The 22,500-nt window shown below is 33.1% G+C and overlaps 1 protein-coding gene across 1 annotated transcript in view; it reads right to left on the bottom strand.

The window, feature by feature from the left end:
• CCDC178 (coiled-coil domain containing 178) overlaps positions 1 to 22,500 on the bottom strand; it is a 173,297-nt gene that overhangs the window by 80,763 nt on the left and 70,034 nt on the right. The window lies entirely within an intron of this gene.

Below are 22,500 nucleotides of genomic sequence, written 5' to 3'. Positions count from 1 at the left end.
GTCCAAATACAAAATTTTAGATACAGTTTTTAGTGATATTTCTGGGAACAGGAAATATGTCCCATGCGGAAGGAAAGACAGTGATACAGATTTCCCCCCCCCCCCCCCCCTTTTGGAAAATAATTCTTGAAATGCAAGCAGAGTAATGGCAAGACAGTTACATATTTGTTTAACAAGCTGTGTCACTTCAAAGAATCTGTACCATATTCTAATGAAGCGCTAGACCTGCTCCATCAGAGCTATTTGCAGGTAAATGCAAATATTTTTCCTTTGGGAAAGAAAAAAAAAATAAAAATTAAAAGTCCTTAATTTGTGGTTGGTACTAATCCCTGGTACTAATTTTATCGTCATACTCTGCCTGCCAGTCTCATGGTGCCCACACAGTCTTATTTGCAATAGAAGGTATTTTCTTTCATGTCATTTCTCTATACTGGAAAGAAAACTAAACATTGAGACTAACAATCACTATGCAGAACAAAAGATTTTAAAATACCAAGCTCTACCTATCACCCAGTAATCTCAACTTTTTTCCTCGTGGCACAATAGAACTAAGATCTTGTTGGTTCAGGAAAGGACATCATTTGAGATAGCACAGATATTTTTTTCTATAGTCAGTAATCCAAATCCCCAGATTTTTATAGCAACATCTAGCTAGGCACAAATCCATCTAAAGCCATGTAGAGATGTTAGTTGTTAACACTTCCACCACAGTCATTGGGATAGTACAAATACCTATATATCAGAAACATTTGGGTGTCCAGCTTGCAGAATTTTGAAGAAGCTTGAATAGATGACTAGATAGATATTTTACTGATTCATTGCAATGAAAGATACAACACTTCCGTGATTTTCATATGGTGGATGACAATATTTTGAAAGAACAAATTGTTTATTGCATAAATCCAAAAACATGGAGTCTTTGCTTCTTTCAATACAATACATGAAGTGTCAATAAATTATTTCTGAATTGGAGGAGCTCAGCAGGTGTCCAAAATCTGCCAAAATTCCTCCCTGCATTGTAATAAAGCTTATCAGAGTTGCAGAAGAATAATTTAATTTTATTTATTCATCTTATTTTATTTTATTCTGTTAATCTTTGGTATAAAAAATAGTTATATAGTTGTCAGGGAAATCATTTTCAATTCAGTCATTCTTACAACTGAAGTTGATATATATCTCAAAAACCACTACAGTTAACACAATAAAAAGAGATATGCTCTAAAAAAAAAAAAAAAAAAAAAAAAAAAAAAAAAAAAAAAAAAGTTGTAAAGTTGTAAAGGTAGAGAAAAAGAGAAAAGTGCTGCTTTTAAGGGGACAAAAAAAGATGAAATCTGTCTCTTGACAAAAATTCTATATTACACACATCGATCAAGATTTTGGATATCTCAGTTAGTTTATAAGGCTAACAATTTAGTCTCTCCATCTTCTCCCATGATCAATGAGCTTTTAAAACTGCACCCAGCCTCAGTTCTACTGTTTAAGATGACCAACTTTTTGAACTCCAAGGAAGATCTATCTTTTCCTCAGTGTGAATTTCCTATTTCTAGCCTATAATACTCATACTGTTCATGGTGACTGGATCTAGTATATCAAACAGTGATGCAGATGATGAGATCATTTTTTCTCTATTCCTTCAAATTTCTTAGTGAATATGTCTAGTAGATCTCAGCACAATTTTTTGTCTAGATGACTTTTCCTTATTCTATGTAAAGACAAAATGATGAAACTCAATACATTATATTTCTAAGAAACATTCATTTTATAATAAATAAATACAATGTATAATATTCACCTTATTTTCTCATAAAGCTCAAACATAACACATTTATTGCAATACTGGGTAAAGGTTACAACCCCATCTCCATTGCATACAATCTTCAAAATTTAAACAGCTTTTAAATAGTCATCCCTAAATTATCAGCATTTTTGAATTTGAACTATTATACTGATGTGAATGAAAAGAAGAAACTGTAAAATTTATGTGTAAATGTCAGTCAGGCCTTTTAAGGTACATGGTCAGAAGATTTCTTTTGGAAGTACAACATGTTTTTACAAATAATTTGTTTGACTTCATAAAATTTTTCAGGAAAAGCTGAAACTATCTGTAATTCATAGCTGGCTTTTCTAACAAAAATTATAATTTGAAATGAGTGCATGGCAACTGTCATGGGAATAGGTAACTGGAATTACCTGTGCTTCTTCATGTGGCATACATTCTAATGAGAAAAGAAAAAGAAGAAAAGGTACAAAGAGGTCTGTATGGCATCCATTAATATGGCTTCAAGACAAAATAATAATGGAATCTTCCAATGCGTGGGAAGAGAGAAATTATTTGAAGCCAATTGTCTGAAGGTGGAGCAAGTCTAGACACCCTCACTACTCTTCCCCATGCATATAAATATTAATTGCAAATCTTCCCATTCCAAAGGAATTCCAAATAAAAAAAAAAAATAAATGGATACAATCTCCTTTTAAGAACTTATTTAAGAACTAAGTCTTACTTTTGTTATATGATGTGTTCTGATTCTTATAGTGTAAGAAGAATATGAAAACAAGGTTATAGGTTTCAGATAGACTCGTCTGTTTCATATTATAGCTAATTTATTCTGTGTTTATCCACTTACTATAGCAAGATATCTTAGACAGTCCTTCACCATCTGTGAATATTCTGGCCTTAATGGCTGAGATCTTCAATGATAACTGCATAGAGTGATAACTGCATAGAGAAAGACCACCTTGAACATGCATCCGAATGCCCCAAGAGCTCTTCTGAGGAGATGTAGACTTACCAAAAACTGATGGAGAAATTACCATCAAAAGCTTAGCAGTAAAGATTACCCTTGTAGCATTTAGGATATAGGATTCCTGAGGATACTTATTATTAGGGATATTTATCATAAGGATAAATAAAAAGGTATTTTTCTGAGCTTCACATGAACGTGAATAATCAGATTGAAAGCAGCAAAATGAAATACTAAAATTGGATTACATCATAAAATAAAAGTCTCAGAACGGATTGATACTTATTCCTGGTAATTTTGTTATTTTCCAGAAGTGGCACAGTTCAGTTATTGCAGATAGCATAGACAATCTTATGCCTTAGTGTGAAAGAAAGAGCTTAAAGTACTCAGAGCTGAAAAAACAAAACATAACAAAACAAAACAAACAATAGAAAACAACAGTAGAACTGGTCTCTGCTGGAAAGCCTTATCATGCTTTAATACATTGACTACAGACTAAAGGAACTCTCTGAGCTGACAGCTAAGTAAGCAATAAAATATATTAAAACCTATTGTGAAGTGTTGCATGTTTGAATTATTTTCTTTCACTGAAGACTTCATTAGGAATTTCCTTTATTTATTTTTTTTTTTTTAAGAATTAAAAAAGTATAAAAAAGGTTGACAAAATTGGGTTAACTGCCACAGATATCTAAGCATATACCTGATTAGTGGACATGAGTAATGCTTCTGAATGTGCAGAACTTGGGCTTAAGTGTGTAATTCTAAAATGCACTAAAAGCATTAGAGCATGTATTAAAGCAATATTAATCTTGAATATGTATGTGCATATGCACATGCAAACACACACTTTTTTTTCCTTAAATTGAAGATATGCAATGACAAATCTGCCTCAGTTCAAAACCTATCTTTATACCACTGTTGTCTCATAACAAAGAACATTGAATCTACATTAAAATAAAAGTTTTATTCTCCAAGGAGAATGAAGACTTAGAGAACTAAATCTTGTATAACATATGAAATGCCTATGTATACTTGATACATAGGACACCATTAGGTGCTCTGTCAATGTCCAAATACAATTTTCTTTTTCTTTTTCTTTTTTTCAAATGAGTCAGTCAGAAACCTCTGATAGCACCATTTCAAATGCAAATAATTCTGTTCCAACTGCCTCTTTACATTAGCTAAATGAAGTCATCAGTAAACAAAATTGGAAGAAATCTTAACACAACTGCTGTAAACAACTTTAAAAGTTTTATATCCCAAAAGATTAAAACCGTTAGAAGACAGTTCAGATTCACTGGAGTTGTTCACCACTGATAGAGTTTATAGTCAAAAAATAATCTCTCTCATCTCACCCAAACCGATACTGGTCACAGCAAATTATAATCAAAGATAGATATCTTGGAGGGTGATAATACCATTAGATTTAAGGAATTAAAAATACATGAAACTTTTGAGTTAATGAACAGGGTCCTTAACTGCTCATTTAATTCAAACAGCTGTTTGTTAATGCCCTAAGCAGTGTCATAAACTGTGAAAATACTGTTGAGTGCAAGACACTAGTTAATGCTATAAAGCAACACATGCTCTAATATTAAAAGGATTTAATGGGATTAATAGAGAATAAAACATTAACTCCCTATTATGATGTTTTTAGGACCCAAGGGCAAATTCTGGCTAAAAAGGACTCTGGTTCTAAAAGCACAAAAAGTAAACTATAGCACTGTACAGCAAATCATGGCAATTTTATGCTCCTGAAAAAAAGTGGAACCCTGATAAGATCACATCTGTTCCAATCACAGACTGGATAAAATCACTGTTTACTAAAGTCCTAAATAACTAAATATGTGGAACCCCAACAAGATCCCATCTGTTAAGACTACAATTTGGATAAGGTCCCATTACAAAAAAATCTATATAATAACATATTCACTACAAAATAATGATTTTTTTCCTTCAGTTTCATAATTTCTTTCATAGAACATACTATTATAAAAATCCTCCAGCATAATTAACTGGCTTGATGAACATTAGTAATGTATTAGTATTTGGATTGTCAATTCAAGAAGCAACCAAAACCTATTCTCAGTGTTTTAAGCTATATAGCCTCTTTCACGTGTTCTTAATTCTAGTTATTTCAAATATATCTATACAACAATTTTTTTTCATTACCAATGCAATGATGACAAGTTTGATATACATTGTATTCAGTTCACTAGTAAATTACAAAAGGTTATTACTTTCAAATGTAACTACTACTTTTTCTGTTTCTATTCTAAAAAAAAATATATTTTTCTGGGAAAAGCAAACAAACAAATAAATAAATAAGGTGTGTGTGTGGCAAGGAAGTAGGCTAAGTTTACCTTTATAACCAAAGCATATTTGAAAGTTTATAGTAGTAGCAGTATTTTATTTTAATTAAAAGTTTATACAGATATATTATATAAAGTCTATTTCAAGCACATGATCTTTTATTAATAAGTCATACAACACAAAAGAAGAATTAAGAATGTGGGCTTTCTTCCAAAGAGTGAAGGAAGCAAGGTTAAACATTGCTATCACTTTGTATTGTCCTCCAAAACAATATTAATTGGTTTCTAAAGTAGCAGACAAAATGTTATGTATATCTGTCTTTTCAAATTGAATAAATAAATAAATAATATCCTAGCAATATCTTATAAGCAATATAATTAGAATTCTCAAGTCATCTCACGTATTTAAGACTCTCAAACATAAATAATAATTTGTAATTGTACTTGTGCAATAGATATTTACATCTGGAAATCTCGGGTTATGACTTTTAAGAAATTACAGGTCTAGAAACAGTAGAGCCCTCATTTTTAATGAACGTGACTACTCATGGACACTAAAAAGCCACTAAAAGCTGTGAAGATTCAGCATTTCTCCTTATCTAGAATACATATTTTCTGTGCCTAGTACCTCAAAATGAAGTTACATAAAATCAGTCACATATGCAGAAGGTAAGAACAATTTACTTCTGCAAAGTAGTGGTCTTGATTGAAAGGTTGTCTTCAGATTTTCACATATCATCTTTTCCCTCTAGGCTTGCATAAAAATATAGCAATTTATAGAGTGAGGGAGTGAGGAAAAAAGAACAAAGAAACAAAGAAATATAGTTCTCCGCATTTAAATAAACTCTACATATTTAGAAATGCTGGCCAGAGGTGGTATTTTGCTGTTGCTTGTTTTGGTTTTGATTCTGTTTTGTTTTATTTTATGTGAACATATAGATCAAAAGAAGGTTCCTGAATGTTTATACTAGACTTAATTGACAAGACCATTTCCCTGACCCCTTCTGGCAGGTAAAATCATCCTGACTTTTTGTCTTGGACATGCGCATTCTTCCCTATAGACCTTCTTTTCCATTTAAAACACAATATTGAAAAGATTCCTCCTGACATTTTTTCCCACCTCATCGTGCAACATATTCTCCATGAAACTGCTTTTTTCCCCATCTGAACTTGTTTCTACTCACTGAGTCCTTAGAACTTGCTTCCCTATTAAGCTCTTGTGGCTGCATTTTGTGCATTTTCTAATCCTCATGATGCTCATTCCAATTTGGAGGTCATCACTTAAAAGTTAGCATTTTCCAAAAGTTACATCATAATATTTTCCAAGTGTTACTACATATCTTGAGGTTTTGCAATGCAGATACATAGGCTTGCATTAAACACACAGCAACCATGTACAACTTACTAGAAAATGCTGGACATCTTTCCTACCGAAGGCAACTACTGGCGACTGCAAAGTCACTTTATTTAAGATTTTCTCCCACACATAGGCCCACAAATACTCCCTGCTTCTTAATAGAAAGATCATTTAGTATTTTTTCATCAAAGCAGCAGTTATATTTTACATCTCAACACTTTCAACTATTTGTTTTTTGTGATAGTACTTAGTCGTGCTTATTATTGAATAGTAACTTTAAGCTTGGTCTGGCTGGGATGGAGTTATATTTTGTTGTAAATTTTGGGATGGTGTTGGGTTTCATATTAGTGACCAGAACAGCTGAGAACACACTAATGTTTTAGCTGTTGCTGAATGATGTTTGCATAGCACCAAGGAATTCTGTTTCTTGCTCTGCTGCCACACATTGAATTAGATTTGGGGTGTGCAAGAGTTTGGCAGGCCATGTAACAAAGCAGATGATCTGAGCTGGCCACAGAGATATTCCATGATGTATAGCATCATGCTCAACAATAAAGAGGGAAAAATGGGGAGTTTATTGAGGTTAGCCATCTTTTGCTTGGGAATTGACCAGGCATAGTCTACCCGTGGAAGATCGTGAATAATTGCCTATGCATCACTTGTTTTATTTTTTATTTTTTATTTTTGTCCTCACTTTTTTTCTCTTCTCCTTTACTTATTAAACTTTTTTTTTTTTCTTTTTCTAAATCTCAGCCTACAAGTTTTCTTGCTTTTATTCTTCCCTTCCTCTTCCCCAGTCCCACTGGCGATAGGGTAACTGAGTAAGCATCTGTGTGGGCTTACCTGACATCCAGGGTGAGCCCTTGACAAAGTTAGATTATAGAAAACAAGCCAGTAGTTCAAAATAAGGTAGATTCAAGCATTCAAAAAAAAGAAGCCAAACATTATTTCTTGGTGTGTCTCAACTTTTCAATATTTTTATAAACGATCTGGATGTAGGAATAGAAGGTATTTTGAGCAAGTTTGCTGATGACACCAAACTTGGAGGAGTTGTGGACTCGAATGAGGGTGGAAAGGCCTTGCAGAGGGATCTGGATAGGTTGGAGAGCTGGGCGATCGCCAACTGCATGAAGTTCAATAAGAGCAAGTGCCGGGTCCTGCACCTGGGACGGGGAAACCCTGGCTGCACGTACAGACTGGGCGATGAGACGCTGGAGAGCAGCCTAGAAGAGAGGGATTTGGGGGTCGTGGTAGACAGCAAGTTGAATATGAGCCAGCAGTGTGCCCTGGCAGCCAGGAGGGCCAACCGTGTCCTGGGGTGCATCAAGCACGGCATCGCTAGTAGGTCAAGGGAGGTGATTGTCCCGCTCTACTCTGCGCTGGTGCGGCCTCACCTCGAGTACTGTGTGCAGTTCTGGGCACCACAGTATAAAAAGGACATAAAACTGTTGGAGAGTGTCCAGAGGAGGGCTACGAAGATGGTGAAAGGCCTGGAGGGGAAGACGTACGAGGAACGGCTGAGGGCACTGGGCCTGTTCAGCCTGGAGAAGAGGCTGAGGGGAGACCTCATCGCAGTCTACAACTTCCTCGTAAGGGGGTGTCGAGAGGCAGGAGACCTTTTCTCCATTAACACCAGTGATAGACCCGCGGGAACGGGGTTAAGCTGAGGCAGGGGAAATTTAGGCTTGACATCAGGAGGGGGTTCTTCACGGAGAGGGTGGTTGCACACTGGAACAGGCTCCCCAGGGAAGTGGTCACTGCACCGAGCCTGTCTGAATTTAAGAAGAGATTGGACTGTGCACTTAGTCACATGGTCTGAACTTGGGTAGACCTGTGCGGTGTCAAGAGTTGGACTTGATGATCCTTAAGGGTCCCTTCCAACTCAGGATATTCTATGATTCTATGAAAATAAATTCCTACTAGGTTTCATAACTAGTACCTGGCTGCAGTGTTGCAAGATCTTTGAGTAACAGCCCTACGTTATACTTATTCAATGCCTTTATGGCTTTGTCAATGAAGGACATATGACCAGTCATTTAAAAAATAAAATAAAATTCTAGACTTAGTAAAATTTGACTCTTTGAGACAGTGAAGTTTATACCACTGTGAAAGAGCCCTTGTTGTGGAAACTTGAGGAGATCCTATAGCCTTATTTTTTAGGGTTTAGAAATGTGAAAACGAGAATGAATGATGATCTTCTGAAAACCTATCACATCAGTATATGAGGGATTTGGGAATGTGATTTAGCCTAAAACTCAGGAAAGGAGTCTCTGCCAAGAATATGTAGAAGCTGAAAACAACAACAACAAATCAAATAAAAGAGCAACAGCAACAAAAACAGACACAGAAACTGTAAAGGAAACAATGAGACTTAAGGAGAGATAGCAAATAGCTGTAATAAATTTCAGGAAAGAAGGATGGACGGAAAAACTTCAGTCTGTTTTGTAGGCATGAATTTAACAAACCATTCTCACAGGAAAGAGCCCTTAGGAAGGGAAGGACATAGATTGTACACAAGAGGAGACAAATAATTCTTAAAACTTCTGAGATGGAATCAATACATTAAAAAGTTACCCAGAGGTGAACCAGTGTAGTTTGTACATCCTGGATTCCTGGGCCAAAAGGTTTAATTCCACATAGTACTCACAATATTCTAGACTGTAGTCTATTTTAAACGGTGTAAAGAGAAAACAAACAGGTCTTTCTGGCTAACTTTTCTTCATTCTAACTTAATATTAGAGACTGAATACCATTTAACCTGATGAATGAATGGACAAGAAAGAGACTCCTGGAGACAATCATTGCCATGCCCAACTTCAAAGAAAATTCAGTGGTATTAATACGGTTAGCAAAGAAAAATATGAGCACACAAAACCAAAAGTCCAATAGGGACACATTTAGAATTCACATGTACGGTATGGAGAACAAATATTAAAGCTGTCATCTGTTAGAAAAACTACAGGTGGCACAAGCACTGTTATATAGAGTAGTATAGCATATCAGATGTCACACATCTAAAAAAAATATCTAACTGGGGCCAATATTGGTGGTTTTACAACATGGATAACAAAGCTTTCCATTAAATCTCATTCTTGCCTCAAGAGGGGAAAAAAGTAAAAAAGAGTGAATAAAGAAGATTGCCTTGTGGAGTTGAGGGTGCCTTGGATTAATACTTTGGAAGTTTTGAAATTTTACTCAACCTCGGTGTTTGTCAAATTCACAAGGTGAAACAGGTATTGGATACACACATACCAGTAATTTCCATTTGCCTTCCTCCAAAACAACCGTCCCTATTATCAAGGTCAAACTATGACCCAGAAGTCTGTAGTCAATATATCCACCACTATGACAGGACCCCACACATCAAACTCTGGCACATTTATTCACTTTAAGAAAAAGACTTAGACAGCTCTCCCTCAAAGGTCTGGCAAATTTAGGCTCTTGTTACCATAACTAATACAAATATGTGTGAGAACTTTAGGGCAAAAAAATGTTCCTTTTTAGGAACATTTAACATTGCAATTTGTGCAGATGTTAAATTGAAAGGGAGCAGCTCTGACTTTATATTTATGTCAAAAAATAAGTGGTTTAGGTTGGAGGGAAGTGAAGAGTCATAGGGATGAGAAATACTGTAAGAGGTAAGTTGGGATGGAGAGTTTTAAAGCAGTATGGGAGTAATGACTGTAGATGAAACCATACAACAGGTAAAAATCTGGAGGGATGAAATTAAAAAATGCTATGGTAGAAAAGTATGAAGAAACTTTAGACTATAATAAGGAAAGAATGCTTATCCAAATAACTTCTAATGACATTCATTCAAATCTTAAAGCATTCCAGTTTCTTATTTGAAAGGAAAAAGGGAGAGAAAGGGCAAAAGCAACCTTTTTATACCCTAGCTCTATGTATATCCATTACTATTTATTTATTTATGACAAGAAGGTCAGGTTATCTCAACGTACCATTTTAAAAATAGGTAAATTAAAGGCAAAAACACATATTTAGCTATATAGAGGGATTTACACTGGAGCAGAATCTTTACAGAACTAGCAAAGAGAATCTTCATGAAATTATAATTAATCTAATCAATAATAATTTTATTGTTTCTACACAAGACTGAAGTGTTCTTAATGTATTTATATACTGGGATCTTCTCAGTAGTGTCTTTGAGCTTGTTAATTGTTACCCTCACTGATAAATATACTATGTTGCTCATTGAATGACTTATATATTATGAACCTATCCTAATTAACACTACCTATAATTATGTGAAATTCTTCTGAAATGATTTTACTAACAATATTAATAATTTTTGTAGTTGTCACAGCTGCCAAAAAGGAAAAAAGTAAAAAAATAAAAAAGGAAATGCTGAAGTAGACAATGCAGAAATACTTAATCATGACTCAGAAGAGAACACTCTCAGATTTTTTAAGCACTGAATTCACATTAAAGGTGACAGTCTAACAGCTTTAGTTCACTAATGTATTTAAAAACCTGTATTGTCATATAAACAAATACTAAAAAACCCTTGTAGTAGTAACTTATCTGGGGTTTTGTTGCCTACAGCACTTTCACTAAACAGAGTTCAGAAACTCCAGTGACAGCAAACAGTCCAAGATTAAAGGATCACTGAAGCAAGGCTTTAATCAACATCTGTAAGAAAAAATTCTTCCATTTCAGAGCCTAAGTTTTCCTCCTGAAAGACTTATGACTGAGCAGAAACAATTACTGAATCTCTTGCTAACACTGTGTTTAGCCACATACAATAAATCAGCTCTGTCAAAGTTGAAGGTTTGGGGTTTGAATGGAGAACTTGATGGTAACCTTGAAGCTGAAGCTTCTGGAATAGCTGGTAGGGAAGACTAAAATCTTGGAATTGTGAAACCAATTTGGAGCAAATAGAGTTCTGTTAACTAAGTGTTCTGATGATCTCCTGTAGAGGATGCAATAATGAGAAAGAAATATATACAATCACATTACTTCAGAAGGGACCAGTGAGTTGTCTGGGAAACAGATGCTTTGCAGGAAATTGAAAAAATTTTCCTTTCCAACAAGAAGATAAGAGAGAACCCTTATTTTCAGAAATCTAAATAAAAATATCCTTTATAATCTGTCCACTTAAGCAATTGGCAAAATTAAGCACATTTTCCTCACACTGTCTAAAACATAAGTTACTAACAATGCAGCAAATACAAGAGTAGGTATGCAATAAATATTACCCTTGGAAGACACTTTTTCTAACACTACTTGGAGATGAGTTAGACAGTGTCTGTTATATGTCCAATAACTGTAGTGATTTGTTTCAGTAACTTCACAGTCTGGCTCTCAGTCATTGGAAAGATCCAAATATGGAAGAATTTTATCATCCTCTTTTTTAGCTAAGATTCCCAGACATGTACACATGTACATTACTTTTTTTGTTGTTTTTTGTTTTTTTTGTTTTTCACAGTTGTAAATGTATTAATGGTCCTATTAAGACAGACAAAAGCCATATTCACCATGCCTGCCATTTTCCCAAGGAACATTGTATTCATTTGTGAACAAAGACTCTTTATCCCAAACATAGCATCCAGTACTGCTTGTGCTGATGCTGGAATCAGCTTTTCTCCTGAAAATTGTTCAGTCTATGTGCAAGAATTCCACATTACATGTTGCATGGTAAGGACTATATGAATATGCTAATCAACCCTGCACATAGGTCAAATTTCTCATAAAAATCAAGTATTCTGGGTTTGTTAGACCACTGTATAACCTCAGTTATAACTAGACAAAATTAAAGTAGAAAATGATCTTAACCCAGCAAAACACAGTGGAGTAATTGCTAATAGAATCAGAACAAAGCTACAAAAAATAAAAATAAAAAATAAAAAATATGTATTATCTGTATCTGAAACTTTCACTCTGTTCTTGACTCCTGCCTCAAGATATTCAAGCAAGTTATTCAGTCAGTTTTTGAGGCTTGTGGATAAGATCAAACAAGCACTTGGCCTGTCAGAGTAAGATTCTGGCAAAACAACCTATTTGTTTCATTAAGCTTTCTTATTTACTCTTACTTTTAATTATGCAGACAGTGAATACAAATGAACCATGAAAGGTAGATTGGGCACCCAATGTTCCATCTTCCCTATAGTACATTTGGACATAGCATTGCATGCATGTGTCATTTTATTTCCTTCCTTTTCTTTTTTTTTTTTTTTTTCCTCTGTACAGATAGCTATTTTGTACTAGTGAGAAATAGAGAATAAATAACATCCAAAAATTTTGGATTTTTTTTTTTTTTTTCAGTTTTGACTGACTTTCATAATCTAGCACAAGTGCACGAAGAAAGGGCTTTTCAACAGACTCACTTTTCCAATCAACACCTTTATTTTATGACAAGATATCAAAAATCATATAGCATCAGAAACAGTTAGTTAGTACAGAAATATCTTATTAACACAAAAGTAATTATCCTGTCCCCAGTTCTTCATTACAATCTATCAAGATACCCAATGTGGCAGAAAACAGATAGGTATCAGAAGTGCTCGATTTATATGGTGAAAGTTAAAACTCTGGCAGTTTTAACAATAATGACATGCACACCTGAATTACTTAAAAAAAAAGCCAAAAACAAAAATCAGTATAAGAGAAAGTAATTTTTTCCGAATTTTTGTTCTGTGTTTTAATTCAAGACACTACTCTTTAAGCTGCTTAAATCTTGTGAAAAAGGGGATTCATACTTATTCTGAGTAAAATAGGAAGAAAAAATAGGAAAAGCACTTACAGAAACAAGGTGTATTGAGGCGGTGTCCATGGACTGTGCAACTCTCTGGTTACAAATGTTTTTTGAAGCACTTGAACAAGCAATATCTATTCATCCAATTTATTCACATAGCTGCCATAAAAGGCTGTCTTCTGTTTTGGGATTTTCTAGGGATTTCCCACATTTTGGCAGAGATATGATTCATTGACTTTTTAAACAGTGGACAGAAGGGTGCTTAGCATTTGTGAGGTTATTCATAAACATTAGCTTTATACACAGACAGTTAGTCTCTTTAAAATGCTTTCATAACACATGAAAAAAAAAAAATTACATCAGAAGAAAGCTAAGAATAAATAAATAATTCCTTGGAATCACTCTTGAAAAGAGATCCTTGATGAAAAAGGATGGACTAACCATCTCCACCTTCTCTTAGGGACTAAAAACATCTTCCCACATATATAACCCTACCTAATTTTGCACACACACTCTATTGCTCAGAATTTGTAAACAGTGTACTTTCCATCCTCCGTATTATCCATTAGCAGCAATCCAATTATAAGAATACAAAATGACACATTTTCTTACATTTTCCGTATTTCTTTACTTCCTCAGCTGTCACTACTTCTATCCTGAGAGCCTCCAATTCTCACCATTGCTAAGTACAAACATAGAAGATAAAACCAAATCCTTCAGTGAAAGATGATGTATGATGTGACAAGTCATTTCTAGGGAAAAAAAATCACCATAGGCTAATAGACATCCGATAATGTTCATCATATGTTGATATGATATGATATGATATGATATGTACTACATCTAGCATCAAGCTAGAAGACATAACTTTCTTACACATCAAAGAATCAGAAGGACTTACAACTAAGCTTGGATTTTTCTTAACTGAAATGGTACCAAGACCTGTAGCCATCTTCATCTAGCCATTAAATGCTGAAAGTCAGATTCTTGAATAGCTGTACTCTACAGCACTATATAAACTACAAATTTTAAACAAACAAACAAACAAAAAAAAAAAAAAAAAAAAAAGAAAGGCTTTTTCAAGTTACTAAATATGAAAGCATTTATCATACCTGGTTAGTATCTACTGATGCAGAGACTTTGAACTTCTGGTTATCTAATAAACTAGTGTTATCAACACTTTAGATTTTAGCAATCTCACATATTTTGATAGCCATAGGTTTTTCTGACCCCACTCAAACACTTTTTTGATATAAAAATAAATAAACAAATAAACTAAATAGCTAATACATTAAAATGACAAATCAGAACTTGTTAGAAAGTATCCTTTAACATCTCTGTATAAAGTCTAATATTTAAGTTTAATTTTCAGTCCACAGTACTCAGGAATGCAGATGCAAAGAAAGGTAAAGAGAAAGATGGATAATAATAGTCATTAATTTTGTCACTAAACAATGAGGCATAGCCTCCCAGTTTTTATCGCTGCTGTCAAGATAGAATATTAGTATTAAACTTTGCTTTCATATGTATACTGTGTTTCCACACTCATTTGTATTACAAATAGTATCAAAAATGGTTACTACAAAGGAAAATCTAAAGGCTGAGAAAATTCTTGATAAGATAGCTTGAACTTCATATCTAGAGCCTGTAGTATGGAAAAGATAAACATAAATCTTTACTATAAATATTTCTTAATCTTGTGGGATCTATAAGATTGCCACTGAAAACCTGAAAATGATCTGTGATAGTCTTGCCTGTATGAATAATCATGTTTTGAATTTGTATTTTTTTAAAAAAGGTTAATAAATTTCAAAACAAAGATGTTAAGAAAGGAAGTAAGATAAAAAACTAAAGTGACTTTAAAAGCTATGTTATTAAGTACCAGGTCAGATTTAAAAAAAAAAATCAGGAATATCAGACTTTCAACATACAAATAGCACTGAAGAACATCTGTTAGTAAAGCAGAATTGGAATCATTATTGTCTTTGTAACCCTTTTACATATTGGATAGTTTTAGGGAAGGCAAATGGAGCAAAACAAGATTTCTGTTCACAGCAGAGACATAAATATTTATTTTCAGATACATATATGTGTGCTACTATAAAGTTTTATCAGCATTCAATATAGCAAAAATAAGTAGAAAAAAAGAACAAGATTTTCACTTTCTATAAAGACATTTACTGTTGTCAGTAACTAACTCTTGGACACTATGGCACACAAATATTTATCCCAACAGCACACACCATGTATACTAGTTCCTAATTTACTGAGCAAGATTACTGACAATGTATTATTTTTCAGATTCTCTTAATCTTCAGAACTGCAACTCACAGCTTTCATTTAAACCTGCTCTAACACACCCTCATGTGTTTATTAGCAGAAAAAAAAAATATATTTTTAATGAAAAAGAAATAGCTGTAAAAGTAAAATGAAGAGTAGATTGAAAGTAAGGCAATAGGAACTTCTTTCCAGACTATGCAAAGAAAGAACTGCCAGCTGTGACTTTTGAGGTTCTCACAATTGAATCCATGGATGTGGAGAGACGGTTACCTGGTAAGTGAATGATGTGTTGCATGTGGTTTCAGCTTCAATCTTATACCACATAGAATAGTCAGTTTTGGAGCAAAGTAGCTTTGCTAATTTAGATGCAGAGATGTTCTATTTGTTGGACATGAAAGACAGCATTAAGAGCTGATTTTAAGGATGGGTATCTTAGAATTTGCTGAGTGAGAAGCAAATACTACAAACCACTCAAGCCAAGAATATAAGTTCCAATGTTGTTAAAGCTTTTTAACAAACAGGTTTTTTTCAGTGCACAAACTGGGAGATACAGATATCAAAGTTCTCTCCTTTAGCTCTGCTTTGAGAATAATACAATTTCAATACAAAGAGTAACCTTTATAGATTAAAAATAACTAAGTATTTATTATGGTAATATAGCATGGCTACTTAAAAAATGAACGTTTATTTTGGAAGGTGTGTCTGAAAGATATATATAAAAAGTGTTTCAAGGCCCTCTCCCCTCCAAGGATCTTGAAAGTTAAATAGTTCTTTTCTCCCCAATGAAAGACTTAACTAAAATAAGCAGTATGAACAAATCTCCAACTGTGAACTAATTAAAGACAATTCCCTTTCATGGTTTTCCCACTAAATGTCATTTGTGATTTTATTTTGCTTTCCCAAGTTTGTCTCACTTTACATATCCATCCTCTATAAGATTAATACAAAATACCAATTATTTAAAATGCCAGAAAATATAAACAAGATCTAGGAAAGTTAGCATCAGCATTTATTAAAAGTCCTGTGGGACAATAAAATTTTAAACTGTGAAAGTGTGTGCAATTCCAAACTAGTAGTATTCTTTGATTTTGCCAGACAATAACAAAACAATCAAACAAAAACAAAAAATACAACAAAAAGAGACATCAAGAACCCATTTTTATTTATCTGCAGTTATAAAAAGAGTAGTATGCAAGTACTATAATGCTCAAATCACCCTATGAAATATCTACACTACTCTATATTAACCAAAGTTTTCACTATCTCCAAAATGATGATCAAATGACCTCGTATCACATGGCTGGTGCAGATGCAACTGTGCAATAGGGGTTCTGCATTTTATTCACACATAAATATACTTATGGTCATAGAAGTCTGGGAACATAATATCTTTTCTTACTAATTGATTTGTTCTGTCTAAGGTTAGGCACCACCGCATTAGTATAATAAAGAAATGCCAGAATTCAAAATCTGACCAATGAAGATATAATTTGTCTTCCAAAATTTAATCAGGTAGTTCTTACTCTTCTAAGCCTTCTGAGCAAACTTTGTTAGTGCCATAAGAGCAGTTTAGTTATCCCCCTCTCCAATCAAGAATTAGAAAATGTAAAACAGGCTATTACATCTACCTATAAACCAAATCTATATTGCACTGCAAAACTAAGATTTTGTCTTAATTACACGCACAAATAAGGCATTCAATATAGAACCCCCTACCTAACTGATATCAATCATGAAAGAAGATATCATATTTATACTCTGAAGTACTTTGTTCATCAAGCCTACAATAGCATAGAGAGGTCTTGCCTATGTATTTAATGCAGAAGCATTTAACCATCATCCCCACCACAGCTGAAAATATCTTCTACTGCTAGAGAGATTCATGAAACCTGAGAAACCTCTAAAATTGAAGAAAATTAAGGACAGCTGACAAGCTAATCAGTTCTTACTGATACTGTTTATAACATGAAGAAGTCATAGTAAGAGGTATCTTCAAATATTTACTCAATACAGTTATGACAATATTTTAAAAGTTAACAGATGTATTGTCTATACCCATTTGCACACACAATGCCCTAGATCAGAAACTGAAACAGAAAAGCTAAATACAGCTTTAGATAAATTCAACCTGTGTTCAAAACATAAGCTTGCTTATTGCCAGTTCCTTAGCTCCAAGAAGTAGGTTTATGAGCTGACAACCTGACAGTATTTCTTTGTTATGACTGGCTGAGGACATCCAATTGTCATACAATAATTTTCAGTAATTAGTATACATATTAGAAGTAACTCATCTTTTCACAAGAACAATGTTCTTTTGGATAAACAATAGCTTCCGCAACACTAAATTATAGAGGCCATGCTACTAATTTATGGTGGGTTACAATTATACATGTTGTGGGCCACAAGCACTCTGTGGGCTGTGTAATGAAGGCCAATAGTTTAAAAACTGATTAGAATTACAAATAATCTGCCAGGTGTTTTCATTGCTGTTATGGAAGACAGAGTGATCTTAGTCTTGAATCTCCAAAGCCAAGCTGAAATAAAGTATTTTGGAAAACTCTTTATAGTCAGTAATACTTCAGAAATATCTCCTTCAAGACAAGTATTATTTTTGTATCACTGTTCAAGAATAAAGGTAGCATAACAGTGGCAGCACTACTGTTAACAAAACTCTCATTGGTCCAAATACACATTGTATTCATCTTGAAAATATGATCAATCTAGTCCTCTTAAACAATCTACGTAACATATTTGGGGGCATGAGATCAACAGAGATTAAGAATAATTACACAAGAATGGTATATTAGATAGCTGGAATCATCCATATTTACATCGAAGGAATAAGTTGCAACTTTCTAACTATCTCACATCATTATATAAAAATTTGAAATCTTCCATTTAAAATAATTCAAAAATAAAACAAAGAAGCTCCCAAATTCCTTTATTTTTCTTTCTACTAGATTTTTGTGCAGAATTTTAGACCTAAGAAAAAATATTGTATTAATACAAGTAATAATTATTTGTGATGATAGCTAACCAACAGCATTACAATAAGCAAATCCTAACCACTAGACCTCAATTATCCAGCTATTTAAAAAATATTATTTACATAACATATAATAATCTGCTTTGAGTTCAACAGAAAAAAAAAAAGGCAATATTTAAATGTTTTAATATTGCACAATATTTTAATTTAGGAATTACTATACTGATGTAAGCAATATCATTTGCTATTTTTCAATAGATTTATGCAGTCCTAGATTAGAAGAGGTTTTGGAGAAAACACTATAGGATTTATTACAGGTCAGAATAGAGGGCATAAAAATATACTTTGGCAGCTGGGATGAGAAAAAAATATCACAATATTTTAGATTTAAAAGATTACCTTTTAACTGTTAAGACTAAAGAGTATTCTGCTATCATACAACTAAGGGTTCAGAAATCTAACTGTCCTGGAAAGTCCTCTGCCCATATAAACATAATTTTTGGAATAAAGAAATGGTAATATCTGTTTCATGATTAAATTATTTATGAATTTCAGATAAATTGAAATAGTTAAACCAAGTGATCTGACAACAAATGTGTATGATTAAATCACTAAGGGGATGTAATTTCTGTGCTCATGTGGGAAATATAACAGTTTTCAGGAGTACTGTATAAGGAACATAAAAAACTTTAAAACAAAAATTATAAAAATCACATTAATGGGATTTAAAGTATCCAAAATATCAAAACTACAACACCATTCATAAGTTAAGAGGAAAACTATTTTACTTTTATTCTCTACAGGTGCAGCTTATTAAATTTTATTTTTTAAGGGACAGTAAGTAGGTATTCTCTAGTTTACAGATTTCCAGTGAGCATATACTAATGCTCACAAAGACCATTAACAAAAATACTTAACATATATGTTAAATTTAACTTTGTCTTAACTTTTTTTTAATTATTATAAATATCAAGCAATTACAAATTGTAGACTAAAATAACCTTATTGAATGTCCACTAACTATAGATTTTTACTTTTCTGCACCTATTTTCATTTTATACTCTACGTATAAGCTTAAAGATAAAGTTTTTAGTATTTTAGTCTGAAACTATTCTACAATATATAGATTTTATATATTACTTAGATACTAAATATTTTTGTTTTTCAAGTTTCTGGTGCATAGACTAACATTTTCTATTAATATACATTTATAATGTAAATGATGTTTTTAAGATGGTATTCTCCAAATGAATAAAAGCTCTGATGGATTAAATCTTTTTACAGAGATACAGCCTAAATAATTACTACATTTGAAACATAAATTTCAAAAATGTACATGGAACATTTGTGCTTAATTTAGAGATCCCTAAAATTTATAAATATTGGTTTTATAATCCAAAATATAACATATCTCCTTACTTGTGACAATTTTTGTGATGCAGCAAGTTTTTTAAAATTAGTTCTTGTCTTGTTCTATATGGTAGAATATCACTATGCAAAAGTGATTTTCTAAACCTTACTGCACCAAAACAATTACAGTCGTGTAAGGTGAAGTGTGAAAAATTCTTAGAAATGGTAAGAAGGGAAGTGAGTTTCAGTATGTGCTTCTGCAAAAGGAAAACTCTGCAAATGGTGCTTTGCAACAGAGTAACAATCAACTCCATTTTGGGAACTCTTTGTGCTTTTAATTATATTTGTTGGCCAGATAAACACAATGCAAAACATTATATAGAAGAAAAAAATAAAGCACCTGCTAATTTAACATTTTAATTAAATTAATATTAACGTTTTACTATTTACTTAAATGCAAAGTTTCTACTGATAATGGGCTGTAGAGATAGAGAGGGAAGATATGGTCTTCATATACTACATATTCTTTTTATTCTACAATAGCTAAAGTATGTTCTGAAAAAAGGAAGGTAGAACCTGAAATACGTATAATGGTCCTACTCTTTATTTAAGTGATCTCTAGGTGGCTTTCTTTTTTTTGTATAAAACTTATTGTAGGATTAGTGGAATAATGTAGAACAAGTTAAAAAAAAAATAAATCAATGTTAGAAGATTAATGTTCATCAAGGACAAAGTCTTCTCTTTACTATGCATTGATTAAATTTTTATTTAGAATTAATCTGGATGTTTACAATTAATTCATTGCAGATTTATGTTATTTTCCTGGTAAAGCCTCAGTAGGAATTTCATCAGTTTTTAGTCAAAAAAGAATAAAAGATTTCCAGCCAAAGTTTTAATCTTGTGATCTACAGTAACAAAATCCATTTCTATCAGACCTGCTAAATCATAATATATGAACAATTCACTTAAGCTTCCACTGACATTTGTCTCAAAACCTACATCAACCTGAGGAAGAACAGGCTGAGCAGACTGAAGAAGATACTTAAGTATCAGTGCAGATATTTGTTCAAATACACTCTAAAACATGCAAAATCTGTTCATGCAGGTCCTTTTACAAAACTGGGCTCTTAATTTGCAACCAGATTGAATTAAGACTGAAGTAACTGTTATGTGTACCTATGGGGCAAATGATCCTCAAACACTCATTTATAGAGCCATTCATGATGTTTGGCAAGAAAGGATTTTTATTTATTTCTTTAATATCCTGTGTTTTCATCCTGTTCTGCTTTGTTTTTAAAGTCTACTATCATTATCAGCCTTACTGCCCAAAACTCAAACTTCCAAAATGACACTCTTTTTAAGTTTTATTTGACTACTCTGCATCACTACCTACTGAAAGATGATGTGCTTATTGAAACACTATTAACCAGTGATGAAACATCTCTGTGCTTGCTTACATGTAAAACAGTTAACAACTACATTAATCTCTGACATGATCAAATACTAATAACAGATTTTCACCACTGTTGATCCACTGGTTTTTGTTTGTTTGTTTGTTTGTTTTTCAATAAAAAGCAATATACCTTGACAAAGAGGGGTGGTATATTTTAGCTTAAAAGCCAAACTCAAATTAAACAAATCTACATAATGTTTAAATAATGATTTTTAGTGCTATTAACTAAGCATAGGTCTGGCCAGCTATTAAAATCTAAACAAAATGTGTATTCAAATCACACCTGTTTCATTCCTCAAAAGTGTTATTTCAGATAATTTAACCAGCGATTCCTCTTAGGGACATATTTTGCTGGGAAATTTAAGGTACTGAGATCAACTTGAGTAAATCATGCAGTTAACTTATTTTTGATAATAGAAAAAATTGGCTGACTGAGAATGCTTAAAGACTGTGGAAGAGCAGAATAGTGGCATTCCATATGTCACATAGACAAGTCTAAACTAACAAACTGGTTATGAACTATCAGTACTGGAACTGCATTGCTAGGAAATATGACAGACAAATCATAGATCTACACAGATTATTATTTTCCATGAATTAATATAAACAGGATGTTTAAGAGTTTTTTTCTTTGTTTGGTTCGGTTCAGTTTTGTTTTGTTTCATTTTGTTTTCAATCCTTCTTTAGCAGGCAGGCATGATCATCAAGCAATAAAACTGTAGAACTGTGTCCTCTTCCTCTTGCCTGTTCTGCACCAAAATAAAATACAGTGGTGTACACAATTTATTGGGTTGAAACAATCCTTTATATTCCCGTGGGGTTTATTTACATCACAGACATAGGCATAACCCAACATTCTGTCTAACACTTAATGAGGCAACTTCTGAAGAAGTATGATTCTAAACATCCTATTGTTCCTAGCTACAACAATCACCCTCTTGTTCTGATTTCACATTCAGAATGGATAGAAAGAAATGAAAATAACTATCTTATAATTTATCAAAATGTCTGCTTTCTTCGGCAAGCAGAGGGAGACAATTCCACTGGAATGGGCTTAAATGTCAACTCCCAACACTCTAAAATCATCCTATCCATGACCTTTAGACACAACACTCTTATTAGAATGTTTGCAGGATCCCATTTTGAAGCTGTTACCAACAGCTTCAGTCTTTGAGTCAACTTCTTTGGTCTTCTCCTGTATAAAAAGCTAAGTGGTGTGATGGAGTTTTGTTAACATCAATCCTGTTAGTGTCTCATTATAGGAAACAGCAAGGAGATACTTCTACAGGGAAAACAAAAGAATGCTTTT

Source organism: Anas acuta, chromosome 2 (genome assembly GCF_963932015.1).
Source record: "Anas acuta chromosome 2, bAnaAcu1.1, whole genome shotgun sequence".
Lineage (NCBI taxonomy): Eukaryota > Metazoa > Chordata > Aves > Anseriformes > Anatidae > Anas > Anas acuta.
This window is presented reverse-complemented; position numbering and strand designations above follow the sequence as displayed.